The sequence below is a fragment of the Perognathus longimembris genome, chromosome 9, assembly GCF_023159225.1.
Source record: "Perognathus longimembris pacificus isolate PPM17 chromosome 9, ASM2315922v1, whole genome shotgun sequence".
NCBI lineage: Eukaryota > Metazoa > Chordata > Mammalia > Rodentia > Heteromyidae > Perognathus > Perognathus longimembris.
Window position 1 is genome coordinate 71748511 of NC_063169.1, and position 15789 is coordinate 71764299.

Genomic DNA, 15789 nt, shown 5'->3' on the forward strand with positions numbered 1-15789 from the left:
GCGCAAGAGGGGGAGGGGCTGGAGGCGTGGCTCAGGGGTGGAGCACCCCTTCAAGGCTCTGAGTTCAAAGCCCCCATACTACCAAACAATATCGATTACAGAAATACTGGCAAAGAAATGATCATGGAAAGGTGTTAGTTTTTTCTTTTGTCCCTGTAATATTTCTAGGTTACTTCTTGGGAGTGGGTCAAGGTAACCTTACTCATCTAAAGCATGAAGTCAAGCACGTTTCTTGTAAGGAAAAGACCACTGGTAGAGAGGAAGGTTCCCTTCCTTTCTTCTTGGGGAAGGCCGCTTCTGGCCCGCCGCCCCTCGGGGCAGGTGGAGGCTCGGGTGCTGTGGAGGCGCGGATCTGCGCGGCCTCTCTCTGCAGCAGGCCCTTTCCTCCGTGTGCCTTCCTCCGTGGCCCCGGGGGCGGGGGCAGGGCGCCGTGGAGGGGCAGATCTGCCGGGTTTTCCTCTGTGTGTGCCTTCCTCCGTGGCCCCGGGGGCGGGGGCAGGGCGCCGTGGAGGGGCAGATCTGCCGGGTTTTCCTCTGTGTGTGCCTTCCTCCGTGGCCCCGGGGGGCGGGGGCAGGGCGCTGTGGAGGGGCAGATCTGCGGGGCTTTCCTCTCTCTGCAGCAGGCTCTTGTCCTCAGTGTGTCTCCCTCTCTCCGCAGCCAGGCCTCCGGTGCCCAAGCCTCCTGCCCAGAGAAGCAGCTGGACACGGACAGCCCCACCTCTCGGGCTCCCCCGGGAGTCCATGACTGCGGGGTCCCCTCAGCCACACCCCGATGTCAAGAGCACTGAAGTTGAGGGCCCGTCATGGGCTGCGCGAGCGTCGACAGGCGCTCGCAGGCTGGGGTTCAGTGACCCTGGGCCGCAAGCGGCCCCACCCGACCGTGCCCAGACTGCGGGGTGCGAGTGCGCGGCCCCACCCACCAGACCACGCCCAGCAAGGCCGCGCCCCCAGACCCCCGGGTGTGTCGGCACATCCCTTCGGGTGTAAGGGAAGCCTCCCCGCCCGGCTGAGCCCCCAGCCTCCGCCCTCCATGTGCGACTCCGGCAAGCGAGGAAACTCTGCGAGGCCTCACTGGCTTCATTTTTCTTACCACAGTGGCTTCTTGGGTGATAAAGTAACACACGGGTCCAGGTGACCCCGGATCGTGACGGGGTGCTTGGGCCCCGGGTCAGGTCATGACGGGGTGCTTGGGCCCCGGATTGTGACGGGGTGCTTGGACCCAGGATTGTGACGAGGTGCTTGGACCCCGGGTCAGGTCATGACGGGGTGCTTGGGCCCCGGGTCAGGTCATGACGGGGTGCTTGGGCCCCGGACCGTGATGGGGTGCTTGAACCCCAGATCAGGTCATGACGGGGTGCTTGGGCCCCGGATCAGGTCATGACGGGGTGCTTGGGCCCCGGATCAGGTCATGACGGGGTGCTTGGGCCCCGCATCAGGTCATGACGGGGTGCTTGGACCCCGGATCAGGTCATGACGGGGTGCTTGGACCCCGGATCAGGTCATGACGGGGTGCTTGGACCCCGGATCAGGTCATGACGGGGTGCTTGGGCCCCGGGTCAGGTCATGACGGGGTGCTTGGGCCCCGGGTCAGGTCATGACGGGGTGCTTGGGCCCCGGGTCAGGTCATGACGGGGTGCTTGGGCCCCGGATCAGGTCATGACGGGGTGCTTGGACCCCGGATCAGGTCATGACGGGGTGCTTGGACCCCGGATCAGGTCATGACGGGGTGCTTGGGCCCCGGGTCAGGTCATGACGGGGTGCTTGGGCCCCGGGTCAGGTCATGACGGGGTGCTTGGGCCCCGGGTCAGGTCATGACGGGGTGCTTGGACCCCGGATCAGGTCATGACGGGGTGCTTGGACCCCGGATCAGGTCATGACGGGGTGCTTGGGCCCCGGGTCAGGTCATGACGGGGTGCTTGGACCCCGGGTCAGGTCATGACGGGGTGCTTGGGCCCCGGACCGTGATGGGGTGCTTGTTTGGTTCCTCCTCCCCCAGCACCCTCCCTCAAGCGCCAACCCCCCCCCCCCCCGCCACCCCAGAAGCCGCCGGCCGCCGACACTGCGCTCCACCAGTGACTTCGGTCTGCGTGCTCGCGGTCGCGTTCCTCTCCCGCAAAGACGTTGACTCCCACGAGCCCCACAGCCTTCCGCTGGGTTATTTCATCCGGCTTTTTTTTTTTTTTTAAAGAAAAGTTTTTAAAAGCTGGCTTGATTTCCTTGAAAAACAGCTTTTTGTCTCACGGGCTGGGTGTTTTTCCCTGCAGCTGATTACCACGTCTTTCAGACAGCGCGCTGTCAGCTGACAGTAAAAATAGACATTTTCTGGTGGGTGCGGGTGGACATTTATCTCCCCGCAGTGTGGGACACAAACCTTTGCTCTTTCTTAAGAGACGGTTCCCAAACGAGGCCGAAGAGCCGGAGGACACGCGTGTCCACTCTGGCTCGGGTCACAGGTCACCGGCTCTCCGGCAGGCCAGCTTAGAGGGCGTGGCTGGTGTGGACACACGCAGAGCGGTGGACAGCTGAGGTCCGCTGGGGTCCGGGCGGCACCATCGCCCCGGCCCCGGGCCCGAGCTCAGGAGGGCGGGGGGCTGAGGGGGTCACACCGCCGGTCCGCCTGCGCCGGCCTCTCCCCCTCTCCACACGAACACACTCAAACGAGACCCCCTCACCCCGGGGGCCCGCGCTCACCCGGAGCCAGCGCCCTCCACAGCCCCCCACCGCGAGGGCCGGACACCCGTCGCCCGGCCTGACCTCCCACACGCGGAAGCCGTTCCTCGGAGGCTTCTCCACGACTGCCGCCGAGCGCCGTCGGGACAGACCCTCCTGAAGCACGCCCCACCCTCCATCCACCAGAGACCCCCAGACGTTCCTGAGGGCGGGGGGGGGGGGCAGAGGCGTCTCTAGGGGGACCGCCCAGCGCAGGAGGCGCGCGTGGAGCGAGGCAGGCTTCTCCCCTGACCTCTGGAGGGTCAGGGCCTGCAGGTCCCAGGATTCCACTTGTCCACGTGCCCTTGAGCTCGACTCATGACGCCTGGCCCTCTGCGTGGACGCTCGAACTCGCTCCCCAAACCAGAGACGGCGAGCGGCGGCAGCTTTTGTTTACTCAAACAGTAAGCGAATGCTTTCGGGAGGCACTAGGACTTGAACCCGGGGCTTCATGCTTGCTAGACACTGTATCTCTCCTCCATTTGGGGGTTAGGGCCTCCCGTTTGGGCTAAGGCCGCCTGGACTTCCACCCCGCAATGGTGGCTTCCGTGGCAGCTGGACTGACAGGCACTACCACAGCCTCTCATCACGATCCTCTCTATCTCAGACTCCTAGAAGGCGAGGTGACGGCTGTGACCTCCAGCGCGTCCTTGAGCAGACGGCATTGCAGAGAGAAGGACGCGGTGAGGAGCCCGCGCCCCTCAGCCCCCCCGCGCCCTCCAGGACTCGGCGCCCCTCAGCCCCCCTCCTTCCCCCCCCCCCACACCCGCACGTCCGCAGCGGCTCCTGGGAGAGGCACCGCTGTTTCTACTCTCTCGGGAGCTTCCGCCCCTCCGCCACAGCCTTGCTGGAACGTTCCAAATGCAGGAGAGAGCTGGTGAGTGGAAGTCTGGGTGAACGGATGGCGGCGAGAAGGGCCGAGAACACCAGAGGATCAGGCTCCCCCGGGAGAACGCACAGCCCGCGTTCAGCCCGATTCCTCCTCCGGCTGCTGCCGTGCCCGCCCCTCCCCGGGGGCCGCCTGGTGCCCTTTGGCCCCTCACCCAGGCGTCGGGTGCTCAGCCCGGGTCGCTGGGCTTCTGGTTGGGAAGCTGGGCTTGGCTAATGCAAAGCATTGAGCTTCTTCCCCGCTAGGTCCACCCCGGCGGGCCACGGGGCCCGGGTCTCCATGCTCCCCGGCATGCTCCCCGGGGAACGCCCCCTGGTCCCCTGCCGCGCACCCCCTCCAGCCGAGGGCCCCGCCGAGCCGTCCCCAAGGCCAGTCCCCGCGGGGCGCATCTCCCCATCGTAGCTGCCGAGCAGGAGACGAGGCTGCCGCTCCCGCTGGACACACGTGCTGGACACACGCGCAGGACACGCGCGCTGGACACGCGCGCAGGCCGGGCCGGAGCCCCGCTGGACACGCGCGCAGGCCGGGCCCCGCTGGACACGCGCGCAGGACGGGCCGGAGCCCCGCTGGACACGCGCGCAGGCCGGGCCCCGCTGGACACGCGCGCAGGACGGGCCGGAGCCCCGCTGGACACGCGCGCAGGACGGGCCGGGGCCCCGCTGGACACGCGCGCAGGACAGGCCGGGGCCCCGCTGGACACGCGCGCAGGACAGGCCGGGGCCCCGCTGGACACGCGCGCAGGCCGGGCCCCGAGGGCACCTGGTGCCCTCGTGGGCCCCGGTGGCCGAGGAACCGCCGGAGCGCCCCCGGAGCGCGGCCGCCGCCCCTCCCCGCATTTCCTCTCCCCAGCCCCCCGGAAGCGCTGTTCAGATCCCCTGGTGAACCTCGACAGCGCCTTCCAGACCAAAGCCACGCGCGTCCCAAGCTCAGACCTGGGTCCCGGCGAGGCTCTAAGGGCGTCAACCCCCTCACTGGGACCGCGCTCTCCACAGCCGTGCGCTGTCCCCGCCCTGAGCCGGCCGGGCCGCAGCTTCTCCACGGGCCTCCCCAGGGCCCGCCCGCCCCGCGCCAGGGGCCGGACACCACCACGCCCCCTCCCCAGGGCCCGCCCACCCGCCCTGCGCACCACCACGCCCCCTCCCCGGGGCCCGCCCCACTCCAGGGGCCGGACACCACCACGCCCCCTCCCCGGGCCCGCCCACCCCGCCCTGCACACCTCCACGCCCCCTCCCCGGGGCCCGCCCGCCCGCCCTGCGCACCACCACGCCCCCTCCCCGGGGCCCGCCCACCCGCCCTGCGCACCACCACGCCCCCTCCCCAGGGCCCGCCCGCCCCGCGCCAGGGGCCGGACACCACCACGCCCCCTCCCCAGGGCCCGCCCACCCGCCCTGCGCACCACCACGCCCCCTCCCCGGGGCCCGCCCACCCGCCCTGAGCACCACCACGCCCCCTACCCGGGGCCCGCCCACCCGCCCTGAGCACCACCACGCCCCCTCCCCGGGGCCCGCCCACCTGCCCTGCGCACCACCACGCCCCCTCCCCGGGGCCCGCCCACCCGCCCTGCACACCACCACGCCCCCTCCCCGGGGCCCGCCCGCCCTGCGCACCACCACGCCCCCTCCCCGGGGCCCGCCCGCCCGCCCTGCACACCACCACGCCCCCTCCCCGGGGCCCGCCCGCCCGCCCTGCACACCACCACGCCCCCTACCCGGGGCCCGCCCACCCGCCCTGCACACCACCACGCCCCCTCCCCGGGGCCCGCCCACCCGCCCTGCACACCACCACGCCCCCTCCCCGGGGCCCGCCCGCCCGCCCTGCACACCACCACGCCCCCTCCCCGGGGCCCGCCCACCCGCCCTGCACACCTCCACGCCCCCTCCCCGGGGCCCGCCCGCCCCGCGCCAGGGGCCGGACACCACCACGCCCCCTCCCCGGGGCCCGCCCGCCCTGCGCACCACCACGCCCCCTCCCCGGGGCCCGCCCACCCGCCCTGCGCACCACCACGCCCCCTCCCCGGGGCCCGCCCGCCCGCCCTGCGCACCACCACGCCCCCTCCCCGGGGCCCGCCCGCCCTGCGCACCACCACGCCCCCTCCCCGGGACCCGCCCACCCGCCCTGCGCACCACCACGCCCCCTACCCGGGGCCCGCCCGCCCGCCCTGCACACCACCACGCCCCCTACCCGGGGCCCGCCCACCCGCCCTGCACACCACCACGCCCCCTCCCCGGGGCCCGCCCGCCCGCCCTGCACACCTCCACGCCCCCTCCCCGGGGCCCGCCCGCCCGCCCTGCACACCACCACGCCCCCTCCCCGGGGCCCGCCCACCCGCCCTGCACACCTCCACGCCCCCTCCCCGGGGCCCGCCCGCCCCGCGCCAGGGGCCGGACACCACCACGCCCCCTCCCCGGGGCCCGCCCGCCCTGCGCACCACCACGCCCCCTCCCCGGGGCCCGCCCACCCCGCCTGCGCACCACCACGCCCCCTCCCCGGGGCCCGCCCGCCCGCCCTGCGCACCACCACGCCCCCTCCCCGGGGCCCGCCCGCCCTGCGCACCACCACGCCCCCTCCCCGGGACCCGCCCACCCGCCCTGCGCACCACCACGCCCCCTACCCGGGGCCCGCCCGCCCGCCCTGCACACCACCACGCCCCCTACCCGGGGCCCGCCCACCCGCCCTGCACACCACCACGCCCCCTCCCCGGGGCCCGCCCGCCCGCCCTGCACACCAACACCGCACACGCAGCACCTCAGAATCGCTCATTTTATTTTTTTTATTTTTATTTTTTTTGCCAGTCCTGGGCCTTGGACTCAGGGCCTGAGCACTGTCCCTGGCTTCTTCCCGCTCAAGGCTAGCACTCTGCCACTTGAGCCACAGCGCCGCTTCTGGCCGTTTTATGTGGTGCTGGGGAATCGAACCCAGGGCCTCGTGTATCCGAGGCAGGCACTCTTGCCACTAGGCCATATCCCCAGCCCCAAGAATCCTAGTGGTGAAGCGCTGGCCTCGCATACATGAAGCCCTGGGTTCGATTCCCCGGCACCATATATATAGAAAAGGCCAGAAGCAGCGCTGTGGCTCAAGTGGCAGAGTGCTAGCCTTGAGCGGGAAGAAGCCAGGGACAGTGCTCAGGCCCTGAGTCCAAGCCCCAGGACTGGCAACAACAACAAAAAATCACCCTTGGCTGCTCTACTGCCGACACTGTTGCAGGTCAGCAGATTTCTCGGGGAACACACAGTGGATCTGTACCTCGGGGCTTCCTCGGCTTTCCCGCACCTGTGTCTGCAGCTCGCCGACTCCCTGTGGAAGGCGTGAGGAAGGCTGGACAATAAACCGCTGGGAGGCGGTGGCGGGTGGCCGCCTCGGTGTGGGTCCCGGCCCCGGGTCCGGGTCTCACGGGGGCTTGGCTGTGGCTGGCTGGCGTCGCGCCAGGGCCCTGCACACGACGCAGGCTCCTCCGCAGCCCGCATCGAGCCTCGTCCCTGGCGTCTCGTTCCGGGTGAAACCAACCCCAGCGACACGGAAGGCCCAGCCGACCCCAGCCGACCGGGGCTCCCCCGCGCTCCCTGGCCAGCAGGAGGGGGTCTGTGGAGAGTCGGGAGGGAAAGGAGCCCACGGCAGGCACTGCGGGCCACGTCCATCACCACGCGAGCTCGGAGGAGGCCACGCGGTGCACAAGCGTCTGCCCTCGTCCTCGCCGACGGCCGGGCCTGGCTCGACGGCCCGGAGCTTTCAGAGAGCAGGTGCGGGGCGACAGTGATCCTCGCTCCCTCGCCCTGGCTCAGGGACAGCGCTCTGTGTCTCCTCTTGAAGAGGAAGCCCTGCCTGGGGGACACACCTGGATCAGGAAGAGGACGTCACCTCACCGGCCCCGCCTGTCTCTCAGTCCTGGGGCCACCTGTGGCTAAGATGGCACCTGACGCTGAACCCAGAGGCGGTTCTGTGGGCTGTGACGAGAAATCTGGGCGCCTCTAGGATTGGTCCCCGGCTCTTCCGCCCTGAGGGACAGCTCGTGCCTCCCCTGACGGTCCCCAGGTAGGTGCACGCACACCCCGCCCCTTCCTGCCGATCTTTGACCTGATTGGCTCCTGTGCCTTATATTAGTCACATGTGCTCCCCCCGTAAATGAGATCTTGCACTGACTTGACTCCCTGGCGAGTCTGATTGTCCTCCGGTGAGGGAGGGGAGGGCTGGGTGTGGGTGGTCTGCGACCCTTTCCTTTCTTGGCTCGTCGGGGCGTGCCTTCTCTGTCTCTCCCGCAGGTCGGGGGGAGGGGCTAAAAACCCTGACACCTGCCCGCTTGCCCAGTCTCCCTCCTCCAGGGAGATCTGCCCTGCTGCCTTGTGCGCGGCCTCCATCTCCCTTGGAGGATGGGCGTGCCCACTTTCCAAGCCAGGTCAGGAAATGTGGTCAGAACAGAAGGCAGGAGAGGGGGAAGCTATTTATAGAAGGTGTTATCACAGGTTTGCACCCACACAGGGTGAAGGAGCAGATTTGCCGCTCGAGGACCTCACCTTGGCCCCCAGGGCTGGACACACATCAGCTTGCCCGAGCCAGGCAGAGGGCGGGCTGGACATCTCCATGGGGGGCAGGGGAGGCAGAGTGGGGCCCACAGCCCGGGGCTGGGGTGGGGTGGGGGAGCCCAGCACTGGTCCCAGGGCCTCCCTCCCCCCATCCTCGGCTCGGCACAGCACAGCCCCAGACACGAGGCGGCACTGGCCGGAGCAGCATCAGGAAAGCAGGTGAGCTGGGAGGCTCAGGACAGACGGAAGCTGGCTGCAGGCGAGGTGCCGGACCCCGTGGGCTCCCCGAGGCCTCGCTCGACGGACGTCACCGGAGCCGTGGGGGGAGTGAGATGTGTCCACGGACTGGGGGAGGGTGGTGTCGGGCCGCCTTCCACCCAAGCGAGGCAAGGAGATGGCACAGGGCCCCTGGTTGCCAGGACAACAGGCTGGGGTACTTGCCATGGTTACCAGGGCCTCTGGTAAAGGAGGATTCTCCCCGACTCTCCCCTGAATGTCAAAGACCACCAAATGATGCTGACAACGATGCTACCAAGATCAAATCCCCAGGCCAGACAACCGGGGTTATCCAGCAAAGCAGTGTGTGTGTGTGCGCGTGCGTGCGTGCGTGCGTATGCACACACACAGTGTTAGACAGTAATCTACAATGACCTTTGTGCGCCAGCGTGGCCAGGGCGTCCCCCTGGACCACCCATCTCTATGAGGACCGTGTGTCCAGTCACCCCAGAGAGCCCCAACACGCCTGGGCAGGTGCACACGTGCACCTGTCATGTGGTCAGTGACTGGCCTACTCGCCCTCCTGACCCCCACCCCCCAGGCCTGGGAGAAAGGCCACCCTGCCCTCTCCCCCCAGTGAGTTCAGCTCCTGCTCTGTCCTGCCTACTTCTCTGTTCAGGATGCCAGGCGCCCAGTTCGGACCCCCATCCCCAAGGTTCTGACTGGCCAATGTGGAAACTCAAGCTCGTGCCCTAGAAGACGGCTAAACACGCTCAAGTGTGCCTCGTCGTCGCGTTCTTCCGTCACCTCTTTTCTAATGAACCCTCTTCTCCTTTTGAGCTTCCCAGCTTGCCTCAGTTGCCCTCTGTCTGAAAGCAACTTCTGAGATCAACAGCTGCACTTTCTAAAGACACAGAAGCCACGCCGTAGCATGTGACATTCAACTTTAACTAAGTCCCAAGAGCCCACATACTGGACCGACGTGGTGATTCGCCGAGTTTCCCTTCTAAATCCCTGACAGTTGATGCCCACGGTCACCCTTGGCCGTTGGCGTGCTTTCCTCCAGATCTAGCATTTACTAAGCACCTCCCACATCACAGGGCTGTGCCGGGCACCGTGGCAGCTCACGGAGACCGGAGCGAAGCCCAGCAGGGTGAAGCCGGCGGTGAGGGTACTGAGCGCCAGAGCACCGGCCGCGCGGGCCAGGCTGGGTGGGAAGCCGGCGGTGAGGTACTGAGCGCCAGAGCACCGGCCGCGCGGGCCACGCTGGGTGGGAAGCTGGGCGGTGAGGGTACTGAGCGCCAGAGCACCGGCCAGGCTGGGTGGGAAGCCGGCGGTGAGGTACTGAGCGCCAGAGCACCGGCCGCGTGGGCCACGCTGGGTGGGAAGCCGCGGTGAGGTACTGAGCGCCAGAGCACCGGCCGCGTGGGCCACGCTGGGTGGGAAGCCGGCGGTGAGGTACTGAGCGCCAGAGCACCGGCCGCGTGGGCCACGCTGGGTGGGAAGCCGGCGGTGCATCTTCAAGGGTAAAACCAGCCCTGTGCCACATCAAAACATAAACAGATGCTGTTTCATGTCCTGCTCCCTGAAACTAGGGATTAAGAATGTGTGACATCTGAACAGGTCTGAAATGTTAAAAGCAAGTCAGCATCAAGTCAACCCAGCACTTGACAACTCCAGTCTAGAACTTTCTATCATTTGAGTCTGAAATGCTAATTCTGTGCTTTTTGCCTTAAGTAATGGAAGACTTGTCACGCACGCACGCACACACACACACACAAAATCGTAATTTCCATCACAGAAATTACAGAAAATTGCAGTATTTCTCATTGCTTGTCAAAAATTTTTGCTTAGAATGAGAAAAAAAAAATCTTACTGAATGCCCGTTCTGTGGGAAATGTTGCTCATCCTAGTAGCAATGCAATGAATCTGTATTCTTACAAAACTCGAGATCTGGGATCCTGTCCCGGCTCTGGCTCATGAGCTACACCTTGCAAGGAAAGAAAAGCAGCATTTCTAAGTCTGCTTCAGATTCTCTGCCTCCCCACCCAGCACCAAGAGTTGAGTTCTAGAAAAATATTTTAGTGCATTGCTCACTTGCCTTGGGCCCTGGATTAAATTCCACCCCCGGGGCTGGGGATATGGCCTAGTGGCAAGAGAGCCTGCCTCATATACATGAGGCCCCTGGGTTCGATTCCCCAGCACCACATATACAGAAAACGGCCGGAAGTGGCAATGTGGCTCAAGTGGCAGAGTGCTAGCCTTCAGCAAAAGGAAGCCAGGGACAGTGCTCAGGCCCTGAGTCCAAGGCCCAGGACTGGCCAAAAAAAACAAAACAAAACAAAAAAATAAATTCCACCCCCACCCCCATCCCCGAATTGGAGGTCTCAGGGACTTTCCTGCCCAGGCTGGCTTTGAACTGTGGTCCTCAGATCTCAGCCTCCTGAGTAGCTAGGATTGCAGGCACAAGCCACTGGTGCCCAGCCAATTCTTCCAGTTCTTGACCCACAGTTCACAACACCATGGAAGCAGACGTGGTGCCGGGCCTAGGGCCTGCCCTGCACACCCCCCGCTGGCCAGCGGGGCAGGCGCCACACCGTGAGGAGCCTGGGAGCTCCCGGTGCAGCCGGACCTGCGAGCGGACCTGGGAACCGCCCGGGACTCGCTGTGGAGGCGTGCGCTTGGAACTGGTCTCCTCCCTAGCTCACCCACGGGCCACACACCTACTTACCCCATTTGGCCTAGGTGATCCCACGCTTTCCTGCTACCTGCTGCCGAGGCCACACAGAGGCACGAGTGGGAGAACGGAGGCCCTGAGCAAGCGATGGAGCGGGGGGGGGGGGGGGGGCTGCCGCGCCCTCCACTTAGCTTCCGAGGACCGGGCGGCCCAAGGAGCCCCAGCCCGCGTGGCCCCTTCCTCCACCGCGCAGCCCCCCTCCCAGCTAGGATGACAGGTGTGATCTCAGATCTCAGCCTCCTGATAGCTGCTCTCAAGGAGCGCTGAGGCCGATGTCTAGGAACCATAGCTTTAGAACCACAGAGGTCCTCAGGGTCTGGGTGCTCTCTGAGGAGCGCCGGGGGGCCTGCCCTGTGCTCACAATCCCCCCAAGTCAGAGATGCCCGTCAGCTCCTCTGCAAATACTCAAGTTGAGACCCCGGCTCTGAGCCACAGGGCTCTACTGAGGCCGAGGACGGGAGCTGAGGGCGCTGCGGGGCCTGTGCCAGTCCAGACAGGAAGCTGAGCCCCTCCCGGGAGGGAAACACTCCAGGCTGGCCAGCCAACGGGAGCCCTGCAGACAGCGAGAGCTAGGAAGAGGGGCAGACGAACAAGCCAAGTGGAGGGGCCAGGCAGGGTAGGGGCGATGGCTTCTGGGGTGTGCTGTCCCCCTGGCACACAAGAGGAAAGGGCTGGTTTTGATTAAACCAGGGCAATGCCTCCTTTGCTGTGGTCCCAGTGAATGGGTCTCACTCCACGGGTGTCACAGGCGACCATCTCCACTGGGCGGTGTCCCCTCCACGGTGTGTCACAGGGTGGGGCGGCCATCTCCAGTGGGAGGTGTCACTCCACAGTGTGTCACGCGGTGGCCATCTCCACTGGGAGGGGTCCCCTCCATGGTGTGTCACACGGTAGCCATCTCCAGTAGGAGGTATCACTCCACGGTGTGTCACGCGGTGGCCATCTCCACTGGGAGGGGTCCCCTCCATGGTGTGTCACGCGGTGGCCATCTCCACTGGGAGGGGTCCCCTCCACGGTGTGTCACGCGGTGGCCATCTCCACTGGGAGGTGTCCCCTGGCTGCCTTCGCTCCGACCCCTGCCCACTGGCTTTGCCTTTGCAAACCCTATTTCAAATGGGTCTCTTGAAAGCTTTGTTGCTTGTTAAACCTAAAAAACGCCCTTTTTCAAATGGGTAAGCAAGTAGATTCACATAAATTAGAATAGCTGATTTTCTAAAAAAAAAAAAAATGACTTTGAAGGCATTAAATCTTTTTAAATGTTGAGTGCAATACCTACACACGGTTTCTACTTGTACAAGAAATGAATGGGTATTAACCTGAAAAACTGCTTTAAAATAATATGGCTCAAAGCTGAGCACCTGCTGTGGCTCCCGCCTGTCATCCCAGCTATCAGGAGGCTGAGATCTGAGATCACACCTGTCATCCCAGCCCCTCAGGAGGTGAGATCTGAGATCACACCTGTCATCCTAGCTATCAGGATGCTGAGATCTGAGATCACACCTGTCATCCTAGCTATCAGGATGCTGAGATCTGAGATCACACCTGTCATCCCAGCTATCAGGAGGCTGAGATCTGAGATCACACCTGTCATCCCAGCTATCAGGAGGCTGAGATCTGAGGATCACACCTGTCATCCCAGCTATCAGGAGGCTGAGATCTGAGGATCACACCTGTCATCCAAGCTATCAGGAGGCTGAGATCTGAGGATCACACCTGTCATCCCAGCTATCAGGAGGCTGAGATCTGAGATCACACCTGTCATCCCAGCTATCAGGAGGCTGAGATCTGAGGATCACACCTGTCATCCCAGCTATCAGGAGGCTGAATTCTGAGATCACACCTGTCATCCCAGCCCCTCAGGAGGTGAGATCTGAGATCACACCTGTCATCCTAGCTATCAGGAGGCTGAGATCTGAGATCACACCTGTCATCCCAGTCCCTCAGGAGGCTGAGATCTGAGATCACGCCTGTCATCCCAGCTATCAGGAGGCTGAGATCTGAGATCACACCTGTCATCCCAGCCCTCAGGAGGCTGAGATCTGAGGATCACACCTGTCATCCTAGCTATCAGGAGGCTGAGATCTGAGATCACACCTGTCATCCTAGCTATCAGGAGGTGAGATCTGAGATAACACCTGTCATCCCAGCCCCTCAGGAGGCTGAGATCTGAGATCACACCTGTCATCCCAGCCCCTCAGGAGGCTGAGATCTGAGATCACACCTGTCATCCCAGCTATCAGGAGGCTGAGATCTGAGATCACACCTGTCATCCTAGCTATCAGGAGGTGAGATCTGAGATCACACCTGTCATCCCAGCTATCAGGAGGCTGAGATCTGAGATCACACCTGTCATCCCAGCTATCAGGAGGCTGAGATCTGAGGATCACACCTGTCATCCCAGCTATCAGGAGGCTGAGATCTGAGATCACACCTGTCATCCCAGCCCCTCAGGAGGTGAGATCTGAGATCACACCTGTCATCCCAGCTATCAGGAGGCTGAGATCTGAGATCACACCTGTCATCCTAGCTATCAGGAGGCTGAGATCTGAGATCACACCTGTCATCCCAGCCCTCAGGAGGCTGAGATCTGAGGATCACACCTGTCATCCTAGCTATCAGGAGGCTGAGATCTGAGATCACACCTGTCATCCCAGCCCCTCAGGAGGCTGAGATCTGAGATCACACCTGTCATCCCAGCTATCAGGAGGCTGAGATCTGAGATCACACCTGTCATCCTAGCCCTCAGGAGGTGAGATCTGAGATCACACCTGTCATCCCAGCCCCTCAGGAGGCTAAGATCTGAGATCACATCTGTCATCCCAGCTATCAGGAGGTGAGATCTGAGATCACACCTGTCATCCCAGCCCCTCAGGAGGCTGAGATCTGAGATCACACCTGTCATCCTAGTCCTCAGGAGGCTGAGATCTGAGATCGCACCTGTCATCCCAGCTATCAGGAGGCTGAGATCTGAGATCACACCTGTCATCCCAGCCCCTCAGGAGGCTGAGATCTGAGATCACACCTGTCATCCCAGCCCCTCAGGAGGCTGAGATCTGAGATCACACCTGTCATCCCAGCCCCTCAGGAGGCTGAGATCTGAGATCACGCCTGTCATCCCAGCTATCAGGAGGCTGAGATCTGAGATCACACCTGTCATCCCAGCCCCTCAGGAGGCTGAGATCTGAGGATCACACCTGTCATCTTATCAGGAGGCTGAGATCTGAGATCACACCTGTCATCCTAGCTATCAGGATGCTGAGATCTGAGATCACACCTGTCATCCCAGCTATCAGGAGGCTGAGATTTGAGGATCACACCTGTCATCCCAGCTATCAGGAGGCTGAGATCTGAGATCACACCTGTCATCCCAGCCCCTCAGGAGGCTGAGATCTGAGATCACACCTGTCATCCCAGCCCCTCAGGAGGCTGAGATCTGAGGATCACACCTGTCATCCTAGCTATCAGGATGCTGAGATCTGAGATCACATCTGTTATCCTAGCTATCAGGAGGCAGAGATCTGAGATCCTACCTGTCATCCCAGCCCCTCAGGAGGCTGAGATCTGAGATCACACCTGTCATCCTAGCTATCAGGATGCTGAGATCTGAGATCACACCTGTCATCCTAGCTATCAGGAGGCTGAGATCTGAGATCACACCTGTCATCCCAGTCCCTCAGGAGGCTGAGATCTGAGATCACACCTGTCATCCTAGCTATCAGGAGGCTGAGATCTGAGATCACACCTGTCATCCCAGCTATCAGGAGGCTGAGATCTGAGATCACACCTGTCATCCCAGCCCCTCAGGAGGCTGAGATCTGAGATCACACCTGTCATCCTAGCTATCAGGAGGCAGAGATCTGAGATCACACCTGTCATCCCAGCCCCTCAGGAGGCTGAGATCTGAGATCACACCTGTCATCCTAGCCATCAGGAGGCTGAGATCTGAGATCACACCTGTCATCCCAACCCCTCAGGAGGCAGAGATCTGAGATCACACCTGTCATCCCAGCCCCTCAGGAGGCAGAGATCTGAGATCACACCTGTCACCCTAGCCCTCAGGAGGCTGAGATCTGAGATCACACCTGTCATCCCAGCCCTCAGGAGGCTGAGATCTGAGATCACACCTGTCATCCTAGCTATCAGGAGGCTGAGATCTGAGATCGCACCTGTCATCCCAGCCCCTCAGGAGGTGAGATCTGAGATCACACCTGTCATCCTAGCCCCTCAGGAGGCTGAGATCTGAGGATCACACCTGTCATCCTAGCTATCAGGATGCTGAGATCTGAGATCACACCTGTCATCCCAGCCCCTCAGGAGGCTGAGATCTGAGGATTGCAGGTTTGAAGCCTGCCCAGGCAGGCAGGAACGTCTGTGATATAATGGACTACCAAAAAGCTGAGAGGCCAGAAGTGGAGCTGTGGCTCAATTGACACAGTGCTAACTTTGAGTAAAAACATTCAGCAACAATGTTCCGGCCCTGGGTTCAAGCCCCTGAAAGTGTGTGTGTGTGAACATGTCGTCAGAGGCAATGTTAAAGAATGCAGGAACAGGAAGTAACCACTGCATAGAGCACCACCCCCTCCCTTCACAGGAGGCCAGGAGCGCAACCCACAAGCCGAGCTCACATGCTCCACAGGACAGATCTGTGGCTGTACATGGTGTGAGGAATGTGGCACTGGGCTACGCTGAGATGCGTGCGTGCGTGCGTGCGTGTCTATCAG